Source organism: Macrobrachium nipponense, chromosome 4 (assembly GCF_015104395.2).
Source record: "Macrobrachium nipponense isolate FS-2020 chromosome 4, ASM1510439v2, whole genome shotgun sequence".
NCBI classification, from domain to species: domain Eukaryota; kingdom Metazoa; phylum Arthropoda; class Malacostraca; order Decapoda; family Palaemonidae; genus Macrobrachium; species Macrobrachium nipponense.
Window position 1 is genome coordinate 10,294,200 of NC_061100.1, and position 13,078 is coordinate 10,307,277.

General features: G+C 49.6%; 1 protein-coding gene across 1 annotated transcript in view; it reads right to left on the reverse strand.

The window, feature by feature from the left end:
• LOC135210701 (vacuolar protein sorting-associated protein 52 homolog) overlaps positions 1 to 12,836 on the reverse strand; it is a 102,630-nt gene extending 89,794 nt beyond the window's left edge. The window contains exon 1 of the mRNA XM_064243468.1: positions 12,761 to 12,836. The gene's annotated coding sequence lies outside the window, so the exon portion shown is untranslated. The remainder of the gene's footprint in view (positions 1 to 12,760) is intronic.
• Positions 12,837 to 13,078: the final 242 nt, after the last annotated feature.

The following is a 13,078-nucleotide window of genomic DNA, read 5'->3' on the forward strand; positions in this document are numbered from 1 at the left end:
GTAAAGATCCAGGTCTGTCCAGTTTTCCAGAGTCAACGCGTCCGACCCTGCAATTGCCCCCGGGTCCATAACCGGGGAGCATACAGAGGAAGTCTCTTCGTCCTCGATGTAGCGAACAGGTCTACTAGAGGACGTCCCCACAATTTCCATAACTTTTGACAGACTTCCTGGTGCAAGGTCCATTCTGTTGGCAGCAGCTGATTCCGGCGGCTGAGAAGGTCCGCCCTGACATTCTGAACCCCTGCCACGAATCTTGTCAGGATCGTTGATGTGCCTTGCGTCTGCCCATAGTAGAACTTCCTTCGCCAGGAGAAAAAGGGATCTGGAGCGAGTCCCTCCCTGATTCTTTAGATACGCAAGGGCTGTGGTACTGTCCGAGTTGACTTGAACAACCTTGCTTGACAGTCTCTCTTCGAAGAACTGCAGCGACAGGAATATCGCTGCCAGTTCCTTTACATTGATGTGCCAGGCTACCTGTTCCCCTCTCCAGGAGCCTGACACTTCTTCCCCCCCTAGTGTTGCTCCCCAACCGGAAGTGGAAGCGTCTGAGAACAACACTAGGTCGGGGCTCAGAAGATTTAAGGAGAGGCCCTCTCGCAACTTCTGAGGGTCGAGCCACCATCTTAAGTGAACTCTTACATCGTTGGAGATCCTTAGGATCGCATTTAGGTCCCCTTTCGGCTTCCATTCTTCCGCAAGGAAGAATTGAAGAGGCCTGAGGTGCAGTCTTCCCAGCGAGACAAACTTTCTAGTGAGGAAATGGTGCCCAGCAGACTCATCCACTCCCTCACCGAACAAGCTTCTCTCTCTAGGAAGGCTGCGACTTTCTCTAACCCCAGTCGCTGACGTTCCTGGGATGGAAACGCCCGAAAAGCCACTGAATCCATCTGAATCCCCAGATACACGATGGACTGTGTCGGGGTCAGATGGGACTTTTCGGTGTTGACCAACAGACCCAGAGACTTTGCTAGGGCTAGCGTAAACTGAAGGTCCTTCAGACACTTCTGCCTCGACGACGCTCTGATCAGCCAATCGTCGAGGTAGAGGGAGATCCTGATTCCTGACGAATGGAGCCACTTCGCTACATTCCTCATAATCATCGTGAAAACCATTGGGGCCGTGCTGAGACCAAAACAAAGGGCTCTGAACTGCAAACCCTGTTGTCCAAGACGAATCTCAGGTACTTCCTTGACAGGGGGTGGACTGGGACGTGGAAGTATGCGTCCTGCAGGTCTAGAGACACCATCCAGTCGCCAGGTCTCAATGCTCCCAGCACCGACTGAGGCGTCTCCATTCTGAACTTTATCTTTTCCACAAAAAGATTTAGCCTGCTCACATCCAGGACCGGGCGCCAACCTGATGACTGCTTTGGCACAAGGAAAATCCTGTTGTAGAATAAGCCCGGTGACTCTAGGTCCAGGACTTGTTCCACCGCTCTTTTTTTTCGAACCATCTGGTCTAAGAGATCGAAAAGAACCCTTTTCTTCTCTCCCTGATAAGATGGAGAGAGGTCTCTGGAGTCGAAGTCAAAGGAGGAGGATGAAGAAAAGGATCTTGTACCCCCGTTCTACTATCTTGAGGGTCCAAGGGTCCGCTCCTCTCTGCCTCCAAGACTCCGCAAAGAATTCCAGTCTGGCCCCGACTGGTGTCTGAAGGACGAGATCTTCACTTGCTGGTTTTTGGTTTGAATGAGCTCTTCCTCTTGAAAACCCTCTCCCTCGGGAGCTGCTCTCGAGGGGGGGGGGGTGCCCCGCGAAAGGGTTTTGACTTTCTTCTGGGTTTGCTGAAAGTTGACGTGGAAGGAACCGCTGGACGTCTTGAAGATTGAACCAAGAGGTCCTGGGTCGCCTTCTCTTGCAAACTCTGTGCAAGATCCTTTACCATAGCCTGGGGAAGAGATGGTCCGAAAGAGGCGCAAAAAGAGCAAATCCGCTTTCTGAGCTGGAGATACCGACTTAGCCGTAAAATTGCACAGCAATGCTCTTTTCTTTAGGAAAGCAGTTCCAAAATTCGAAACTAGCTCCTCCGAACCATCCCTGACGGCCTTGTCCATACATGACACGCTGGACAGCTCCCCCAGACTGAGAGAATCAGGACTTCTAGACTGACGGTCCAAACTCCTAGACACAGTCTAACAAAATTAAAAAACATTAAGGGTACGAAGAAGACCCTTCAAGTGGTGGTCAGTCTCAACTGGAGTCCAGGTCACCTTAGCCGACGCTAAGGAAGACCTCCTCTGGGCGTCCACTAAACTGGAGAAATCACCCAACGCGGACGAAGGGACCTTTATCCCGACATCCTCCTTGGTCTCATACCAAACTCCTCCTTTCCCTGCGAGTCTAGAGGGTGGATGGGCGAAAGTGGTCTTGCCCTGATCCTTCCTTCTGGACATAAAGTCTTGGAGTTTCTTAAACGCCCTCTTGGTCGACAAAGACGTTTTCATTTCGACGAATTCAGGGGTCTTTACGGTCTTGGACGACGAAAGTTGTGAGGGAGGAGACCTAGGGGCTGTAGGCTGGAACTTGTCTCCGAATGCTGAACGCAACAGCCTAACAAGAACCTTGTAGTCCGAGACAGCTGAAGCTACCGGTTGTTCTTCCTCTACGGAACTCCCCGGACTACTATGCTCCCCTTCCTCCTAAGAGGAACTGGAGAACGCCTATCAGGAGAGGGAGTAAGTCCCTTAGGCTCAATCCTGAATAAAGACTTCCGTTGGTAGGAGGTATCCCTTACAGGTACGGAAGCAGCCGTACGTTGATCTTTAGATGCACGACATCTTCCGAAAGAGAAGCATCCTTTTAGAAGTCAAAGTCAACTGGTTTGTTTTAACCGAAGCTCTTCCTTCGAAAGGAAGAGCGAGCTTCCTGAAGAGCAGCGCCAAAAGCGTCCTGCTTAGAAGAGCGAGAGTCCTGCTTTGCAGGCTCCAAAGCGTCCTGCTTCGCTCGAAAAGCGTCCTGCTTCACACGCGAGCGTCCTGCTGAGCGTCCTCAAAAGCGTCCTGTCTATGACCAGAAGCGTCCTGCTTCGCACGCCGAGCGTCCTGCCGAGCGTCCTTCAAAGCGTCTTGAAGAGAGCTCAAAAGCGTCCTGTCTAGCACGCCGAGCGTCCCTGCCGAGCGTCCTCAACCGCTACTTGCCGAGAGAGCGCAAAGCGTCCTGCTTCGAGCGCCGAGCGTCCTGACGAAGCGTCCTCTCCTGAGCGAGTAAAAGATCTGCTAGGAGAGCGAGAACATTGACGATCCGGAGGCGGAGAGAGAGACGAGCGAGCTGAGAGAATGAGGCCGCTTCGTCCTCTTGACGGGCAGCCGAACGTCCTTCCTACGCCTAGACTCGACTGCTGCTGGGCAAGTCCTCTGAGCCATCAGCGACGTAATCTGGTCCTGAAGGGACACAAGGATATCCTTCGTAGGTGACGAAGGAGCAAAAGAAGGGGCAGGACTGAGACTGCGAGAAGGCGAGGGGCGAGGGGACGCCTCCTTCCTTCTAGCAGGTACAGCTATCTCCTCTCAGGTGAACACGCCTGTGCGTGGACACTAACGTCCTCATCGGTAGAACGCCTTCCTCTCTTCTGGGGAGGAAAGGCGTCATAAGCGTCCTCTGACGAAAGAGGAGACATAGGACGTGAAGCGTCCTCAAAGCGAAAAGTCCTTTTCAGCGGACGCGAGTCTCTCCGAGCGCTCCACCCCTTGCGCGGGGAGGACGCTTCGGAGGACGAAAAGCAATCTTTAAGGATACGCGCTCGTGCGCGCTCCTTGGCAGCCTGGGATTTAGCAACAAGGCCTGCCGAAGGGGACGCCAGATCGGTGGGTGAGCCCCCGTAACCCTCCTGCGGCTTTCGACATAACCCACTCCCTGAGTCCTGGGAGTCCGAGAGAGGTGGTCTAGGCCTAGAGGCATTATGGGGCCGATCTGACGCCCCCTCCACAAAACACTAGGGGCACTGACACAATCTTTCACTGGGCCGGTTTCTAGGGCCAACACTTTAGATTCGAGAGCACACGGAATAGACTCTAGAATCAGAGAAAGGGTGTTACCTTCTCCAGACACAGCACTCGGGCCCGAAGGCAACAACACAGGATTAGGTTGGGCAAAATCTTACTGGTGTTAGAGGAGGAGAAATGTTTGACTATCCTTACCTTTAGTAGACTGCCCTTAGAGGAGACCTCCTGACTCTATCGCGCTCTAATTTACGCCGATAGGTCTCATACATCCTCCATTTATCATCATCCAAATCCTTACATTCATTGCACCGATCATCAGCCACGCAAACATGCCCCCTGCAATCCATACAAACTGTGTGAGGATCAACTGAAGGTTTAAGAAGCCTCACCTTACATTCACTCCTCACACACACTCTGAAACTTCCCGAACTTGATCCCAGACATACTGAATCTAGAAAGCCAATCCAAATCAAAACCAATCCACTATTCCGCGTGCCAATCCAACAATCCAGAAGTCGATACCAAAAGTCAATCCAGATAATATTATGCGAGATATGAAAAAATCCTAGACGGAGGTACTGTAAACAGATGTTTGCAGCACCGGCGACAGAAAAAATATGAATAGAAAATGGGAATGGTTCCTGATATCCGCCGCCCAGCGGCGGGAAATGGGTACTACCACCTGGCCGCCCCACTACGTGTGCCGCGAATTTGAAATTCTGTCGGACGTCAGAAATACAGCTATATATATATCTGTCAGGTAAGTTTCATGAACAAAACACCTGTTAGCATATGGAAGATGGAGAGGAGGGGCGAGGGAGAGGAGAGGTTATTGTCTGGAAGAGGAATCTGTCTCCAGAAGGACTTCAGGTATCAAGGATCTATCTGGGGTTACTTCTCTTCGTTTTTTATTGGCACTATCTGAGGATACTTTCCCACTTCATGTTTTTTACTGGCACTATGACCAGCTTAAGAGTTACTAGACCCCTGTTGCACAACAAAACTGTCCAGAGACATTTCTTTCTGGCATTTCTTTAAAATTTGCATACAATTAAACACTGCATTGTTATTAAATTCTCCACAAATTTTTGTACATCATTCCACTTAGCAAACATGTCCTTCATCCCCGAAGTAGGCATATTATGTATACCCCTTCATTTTCTGAATATTTCAAACCAGCCTCTACTGGCCTTAAATTCACTAGCAACAGCACTTGTTGTAAAGCATTTTCTCACTGAGATCAGCATGCAATTCCCTCCAACACTTTGCTATGAGTTCTTTCTAAAATTCTACTGCCGCTTTGCCTTCTTTACAGAGGGCTAGCACTTGAAACTTTCTTTGGCCCCATGATGCTTATTTAGCAGTTGCACTCAAACAAAGAAACACAAAAAAAGCACAAAACAACGAACACAAAAGCAAAATGGGTCACGAAAGAAGATGGGATGCTTTGTTTGGGCATTCAATACAGGGCCAGGTCATGTGCTGGGCCTGGATAAAGCATTTCTGAGTGTATGAAAACAAGGAAATATACGATAACTGAGACAAAATTTTGTAGAAAAAAATGTCTACGAAAAATGATATTGTTATGATACAATAAAGTTTGTTCATACTTACCTGGCAGATATATATATATATAGCTGTATTTTCTGAAGTCCGACAGAATTTAAAAACTTCCGACACACGCAGTGGTCGGTCAGGTGGTTAGTACCCATTCCCGCCGCTGGGAGGCGGGTATCAGGAACCATTCCCATTTTCTATTCATAATTTTTTATTTCCACTGCCCCTGAGGGGAGGTGGGTGGGTACTTGATTATATATATCTGCCAGGTAAGTATGAACAAACTTTATTGTCATACAATATCATTTTTGTTCATGAAACTTAACCTGTTCAGGATATATATATAGCTGAAGTCCCACCCCCTTTGGGAGGTGGGGAAGGGACCCAGAATAAAGAAGGATTTTTGGGAAACAAATGCATGACAGATGATTTACATCTTGGTTCCACCTGTTTTAGCATAGCTGACTTCGTGATTACTGTCACCCAAGTCTGCTTCTGCTTTACTAGAGTTGCCAGCGAGGTAGAGACCTATAAAGCTGGTGCACTCCAGATGATCTGTCACGGGGCGTGACCACAATGTGACTAGACCATATTGGACCATACCATGAGGGCTAAGAAGTAAAATAAATATATATATATAAATATATATATCACCACCTGACCAACCTAGCCAAAGTTAAGGTGTGTTAACTAAGGCTTAAGAGTTAAGAAGTCGCCGTTGTCGGCGACTCAACAACTAAATTAAGAGCTCTTCCTAACCATTTTCTACAGGATAGGATGAGTGGTACTTCTTGCCCCCAAGATTGTGTCTGCAGACAACGTATGGCCCTAGCGAGCAGCAGATCTCATATGCCATCTTCACATCTCGCAGGGAGTGTGAAGTGAACACAGAGTTGCTTCGCTAAAAACATGGTACTCAGGATGTTGCTGAGTGCCATGCTCTGTTGAAATGCTTCCGAGGCCGCGCCCTCACCTCGTGAGCATTCAGATAAAAGATTTCAATTCTTTGTGCAAACACAATGAAGGAGCATTTTTGAAAGAACTCCTTTAACACTAAAGCCAGGGTGTTCTTCGATATGGGCAAGTCTGGTCTTTTTCGGAACACTGCAGATTGCCGAATGACTTCGACTTTCTTGAGTTTTATGTAGATAAAACTTGAGAGACCCGACAGGGCACAGGACTCTCTCTGGCTCCTGCCCACATAACTTGTGCCATCCTTGCTTCCAAGCTCCTGGCCCAAGGACAAAACGGGTTTTCCATTCTTAGGCCACAACGGAAGGCTTAGAGAGCACACCGCCCTGTGTTCTCTAAGCCAAAAACTTGTGACGATGGCTTAAAATTTTCCACTAACCCGCCTTTCTTTCGTTTATCTAGGGTGGTTAGAAGAAGGCCTTCCTGATCACATGCAAGAAGTTAACAGGTAGGAGAGGTTCGAATGCTTTGACATCAAGAACTTCAGACTACGTCTAAGTTCCATATTGAAAGCTTCCATCTGGACATGCACAGTCAGTACGTCTGTACTCCAAAGTCAGGTGACCGACCAGTTGACCAGTCAGACGAATCAAGGACAGCAAGGCTGTACCCTGAAGACCATAAGCACTATTCTTCGCTGAAGGATGAGTGTCTGGACTGCCTGGGCGATTCAATCTAAGCAACCTTGGGTTGGGTGTATCAACGCAACCCACGTCAGTCAGCGAATCAACTCCTGACTCGAGCTTCTGGTGCCAGGAGAAAGGAGCGAGGAGCAAAAGGCGATTCAGTCCCGAAGGAAGAATGCCTAACAGTCCAACCTGGTCTCATGTTACACGATCATCGGGGGTGTTATAACGCAACCGACTTCGTCAACAAGAAACTCAGGGCTACTAAAATGTCGCCTGATCTGCACGAGTGTCCTGACTCCGAGAAAACAGGTGAGACAAAAAGTAGATGGTGAGCGAGTTTCGAGATTCCACAGAACTCAAAAATCGTGAAGGGCTTTGTTGTTTGACAGACGCAAATCTCTGAAGCCCAAAGGCCGTCAAACAACATATTTGCGTATCTTTAATAGTTGTGACTGCCAGCTTATCCCATTCTTCAGACGGAAATGGAAGACGGTAATAATCTTATTCCTGTCAACATCTCGATAGTCTGAACGTAGTCAGACTCAGAGCGGAGAGGTTATAGGTACCTTTCGAGTTAGAGTAGACGACTCTCTCGGAAAAGGAAATGGCCTTGGAAAGTGAACTAGGAAGTATGTGACCTCTGTGAATCCAGGATCCTGAAGGCCAACATGGGGTGATCAGCGTCATTGTCGCTCCCTGTGACGTCATAAATCCTCTTATTACATTTCCTAAGCGATTGAAAAAGGGGGAAAAAGAGACTAAACATCCATCCCCGTTCAATATCATAGGATGGCGTTTAATGGTATCGATCCCGGATCGAGAATAAGGGAGCAGAGAAGAAGAAGCTCTTCGTCCTCAACATATCGAAGAGAAGAAAATGAAAGGGCGTCCCTAAAGTCTACACAACTCTCAACTTACTTCTAAAGAAAGATTCCACTCGGAAGAGAATAGTTGCTGCCGTCGATCGAGGACGATTCGTACGGACTTTTGCAATCCTGTAACGAACCTGTAGAGGATCGTTACATTCTACGCCTGTTCTTATAATAGGCTCTTTCTCGTAAACTCGAACAAGGACCAAGAGAGATACTTCTTAAGATATGATGAGAGCTGTGGAATATCAGAGTTTGATCTGGAACACTGGTTCCCAAAAACTCGTTTCGAGGACTGGAGGGACTACCGAATCGCTTTTACTTCTTTCAGATTAAGATCCAGGACATCTGAAACCCTATCCAGATGTCCGGCACCTTCTTTCTATCACCTCAGGTGATAGACGCACTGAGAGATGTTCAGAATCATTCCTAGATCTTGAATAATATTTCAGTTTCCCGGTAGGAAAAAACTGTGGTCTGAATTGCAGTCTATTTGGGGAAACAAACTTCTTCAGGAAGGAATGGGGTCCCCAGCAAGCTCATCCATTCCTTCCCCGAGTATGCTTACTTCCCTAATAAGGCTGCGCTTTGCCTAAGCGGAGAGCATATAAAAGTGCAATGTTGCGGTAGACTCGTAGTTCCATACCGTGCGGTAACGAGCACCGAAAGGATTAAGAGATAACTCTGTTGAACTAGTAAGGCAAAACGAATGCAACTTTTATTCATTCACGTAAGAAATCCCCTCAATCTTAGGCTAAAGTCCGTGATTGTAGGACAGAGATACAGTAGTCAGTCAATCCCGCAGAAGAGACGTAACCGTCAACACAGAGATACGGTTAGTCAGTCAATCCCGCAGGAGAGAGAGACGTAACCTACAGCGCATGACAGCGCACGATCTGTTACTGGCTCGGTTGGACTGGAGGACAGACACAGCGTGACAGCAGCAGCAGCAGTTATGAACGTCGTCTCTTAACTTTATGTCTGGGTTGCCAGCTACCCTATTCTACGAAGAAATAGGTCCGTTATTTTTTGAGCAGAAAGACTCTCAAGCTGGTATATTTAAGCGAAACAGAAAACGCTAAATATATAGATGCGTTTGTGTCGTCAGAACACTACCATACAACGGTAAAAGATAAATCGGAAACTCCTGGAAGGCTGCAGGGAGTAACGATTAAATGTCCTTAAAAATAGACATAGAACCCTCTCGGTTGCCATCCGAAGAGGTAACTACAAGCAAGCGTATATGACTTCAACCAACCAGAAGTAAAATAACGCAAGGCAAAATATGAAATTATATCACAATAAGTTTGTCATTACTTAGCTGGCAGACATATATATAGCTGAATTCGGAAATACAGCTACATACATATCTGACAGGCAAGTTCATGAACAAAACTTAAGAGAATCGAGCAGTCAGCTCAAGATTCTTATGTTATTGGACATAAGCGTTCATTGACGTAGTCTACAAGTCTATTTTCTTGTACGAGTCTGCGAATGACGAATGAGAGCTCTTCCGAATCTTGTCAATAAGAGCTTATTCGCTTACGCAATATCAAGTTAATGAGATGTTTGTCATGAGAACTAACCCATTTACGGGACAAAGAGATATTTTGTCAATGAGGGGATACCCACTTACTTGACAAAAACGATAGTATATTGTCAATGGGGGAAAAGTCACTGACTTGACAAAACGTAATCCAGGAAGTCGAGCATTTAATTTTTCCGATTCCCGTCTCAAACGAGGAAGGGGCAAGAATCCTGTTAGAGACTGGGCTTACGGCAGGTAGAACGACGATGTTCAATTCGGCAGCGTAGTCCCGACTAGAAACTAACAAAACTCTATCATCTGAAAAACCCTTTCAGATGGGCTAATAAAAAGCTTGCAAAATTATCCTGGGAAGAGGAAGAAACTCTCCAAACAGCTTCCTCTCCCGTATCACAACTAATGCCTGCTAAAGCTTAAAATTTATTGGCAGTATGGCAAAGGAAGTCCTGTCTTGCGCTTTCCTGAAGAGCGTCCTTTTGATGAGTGCCTTTGCAAGAATCCTACTGAACGTTGCCGAGAGTCCTGACGTGCAGGACATCGAGCCTTTATAACCCGTAACTGCCTTATAGCAAAGTCTTGACTGCGGTAGTGGCAACTTAAATTTATTGGCAGAATGGCAAAGCTTGCGGTAGAGCAAACGAGATCTTCCTTAACTCCATCCACCTATGCGAAAAGCAATATTAATTGACAGAGACCTCTTGAATTCACAAAAAACCCGATGTCTTGCTGGGTTTCGAAGAAGAAGTTGTCTGTTCACTTTAAGCTTCCTCCGAAGCACTGCCTACTTCACATTCTTTGCAGGTGAGGTAGAAGGTATCACCGAAGGTAGAGGTAAAAAATTCTTTAGGCCCAAATCTGAAACAAGAGCTTGAAGAGTTCAGAGTTCAACAGAAACATTCAGCCACTGGCGCGCGCAAACGGCGTCCACTGGAGCGCGCTCGGCGCCCTCCACTGGCGAGCGCTCTCGGCGTCCACTGGCGCGCGCTTGGCGTGCACCCGCGCGCGACCGCCGGCTTGGGCGTCCGCTCTCAAAAGCTTCCTGCTACTATGACTTCTTTTACGTATTTCTCGGTGGAAAGACGGACACGAGTTCAGGCGACGTTCGCCTTCTTACTTCTCACTGAAATGCATAACGAGAGAGAGAGAGAGAGGACGTGAAGCGTCCTCTTCTATAAAGCAGCTCCCAGGACCCTCCTCCTTCAGAAGAAGGACCAGCAACAGATCCCTGACTTGGTTGCTCCAATCACTTGCCGCGTACGTGCCTGGTTGGTCCTAAGACCAACCTGGCACGTGCGGCGTCGTGACGGGATCGTGAGCGGCGCATCTCTCACGATCACTCCCTATATACCTAGCTCTTCCTGGCGTATGCCGAGGAAGTGAAGGTAATCGGAGAGACAGAACTGACGCTACCCCCTCTCCCCCTGACGGTCGCCTCCAATCACTTGCGCGTACGTCCTGGTTGGTCCTAAGACCATTACGTGGCACGTGCGGCGTCGTGACGGATCGTGAGAGGCGCACTCTCACGATCACTCATAGCTACCTCGCTCTTCCCGGTGTAGCCCGAGGAAGTTGAAGGTAGTGGAGAGACAGACCTGACGCTCCCCCCCCGTCTCGCTGGCAGGACCAGCGTACGTGGGGGGCTGCAGCCGATCACCAACCCCGCGGTGGGGATCGATCTGCAGGCCTGGCCGTGCGCTCACCTGTGGCGAGCGGCTCGACTGAGCACGTCGACCCCGGTCCGTGCGTCAGACGAGCTGCTGCTGGTCACCGTATCCGCCCGGTCCCTGTGGGAGCGCGGTCAGGTGACCTGCAGAGCTCGCTTTCGCCGTGAGACCGGTGAGCGTCCTCGCGGCACATCAAACCGCTGGTACCAGCCGAGGCTGGTACCGTCGGTCGAGGGGACCTGGGGGACCTCTTCCCAGCCTCAACCCGTGGCCGGTCAGAGACCGTCACGTCCACCCGAGGGTACCGGCTGGTCGCTGCGGAGAGCGGCCGCTGGCCTGGCGAGAGTCACTGAGCGGCTCTCGACAGTCTTCTGCTCCGTGCCTCGGTCATGACGCTGAGCGAACTCAGGCGTCTTAACTTTGGCTGCACGGTCACCCGAAGGAGATCGTACACTCGGAACTTCTCGCGGACCGAGAAACCGAGCCGGTACCTGGCTTAGCAGCAGAGCTGCCAAGACCAGGCGAGGGTGTACCAGCGGTAGCCAGCACACCCTTGGTCCCCGTCTTCTTCTTCTTCTCAGAAGGGGAGACGGGCCCCGTTCCCGAAGGAACAGGAGGACCAGCAGAAGAAACCCCCCCACCCGTCACACCGGAATGTGACGAGCCCTTCGAAGTTCCCGAAGGAGTCTTCTTAGGGGGAATAACAAAACCCGGTTACCAGCTGGTCGCTGCGAGAGCGGCCGCTGGCCTGGCGAGAGTCACCTGAGCGGTTCTCGCCAGCCTTCTGCTCCGTGCCGTGGTCTTGGCGCCGAGCGAACTCTGGCGCCGAAACTTTGGCTGCACGGTCTCCCGAGGGAGAGCTACACTCGGGATCTCCCGCGAACGAGAGGACCGAGCCGGAACCTGGCGTAGCGGCATCGCCGCTAGCACCAGGCGAGGAAGTACCAGAGCTAACCGATACTCCTCTGGTCCCCGTCTATCTCTTCCTTACGGAAGGGGAGACGGGCCCCGCTCCCGAAGGAGAGGAGGGACCAGCAAGGAAGCCGTCCCACCGAGGTGGGACGGGCCCTTAGAAGTTCCCGAAGGAGACTTCTTAGGGGGGGGGAGGCAGCCTTCTTCTCTTCGGCTTATGGGCCTTAGAAGTCGAAGGGGAAAGAGGCAGCAACAGACGAAGACGAAGATGACACCTTCCTCTTCTTGTCAGCTCACGCAGGACAGTCGTCAGGTCCTCCATCCAGGCGCGCACGATCGGACAAGCAGTTAACTACCGTTCTCCCCTTGTTCGAAGCTTACGGGGGACCGTCCCAGCTGCCGCTAGTTACCTTCCTATTGTTAAAGGGACGAGGGTTTGTATTACGTATCGGAACAAACCAAGCTTTCCCACTTTGATCCCATAACTGCAGGATATGAGGGGCATTCAGTATCTATTTAAAACTAGTACTCATACGTAATCAGTAATAATAGGGCAAATGACCGAACGGTGACATAGTAGCCACCTCTCTCAGAACACAACCACTTCCTGAAAGCGCTTGAATTATTTCATTAGCCTATATTTCGACATTTAGGAAAAAACATGTAGGTACCGCAAGAGGAACGTAGAGGTCTCGGTGTGCTGCTAGGATGGGCCACAACTCTTGACTGATGCCCATGGCAGCAAATTCAATTAGCCTACTACTTCTTCGGAAGATGGCCACATTCCGGGATCGGGGGCTGCTATGTCGCCACTCGGTCATTTACCCTTTCTATACCTGGTTCACTTAAGGTAGATTCTTGGATGAGCCGTACGCCTACGAGACTGTTTAGTGGCCGCTGATTGGCTGGTATCGGGAGGTAGGCAGCTCCCCGCCAATCAGCGCCCGCCAAACAAACGTCTCGTAGGCATAGGGCTTACCCAAGAATCT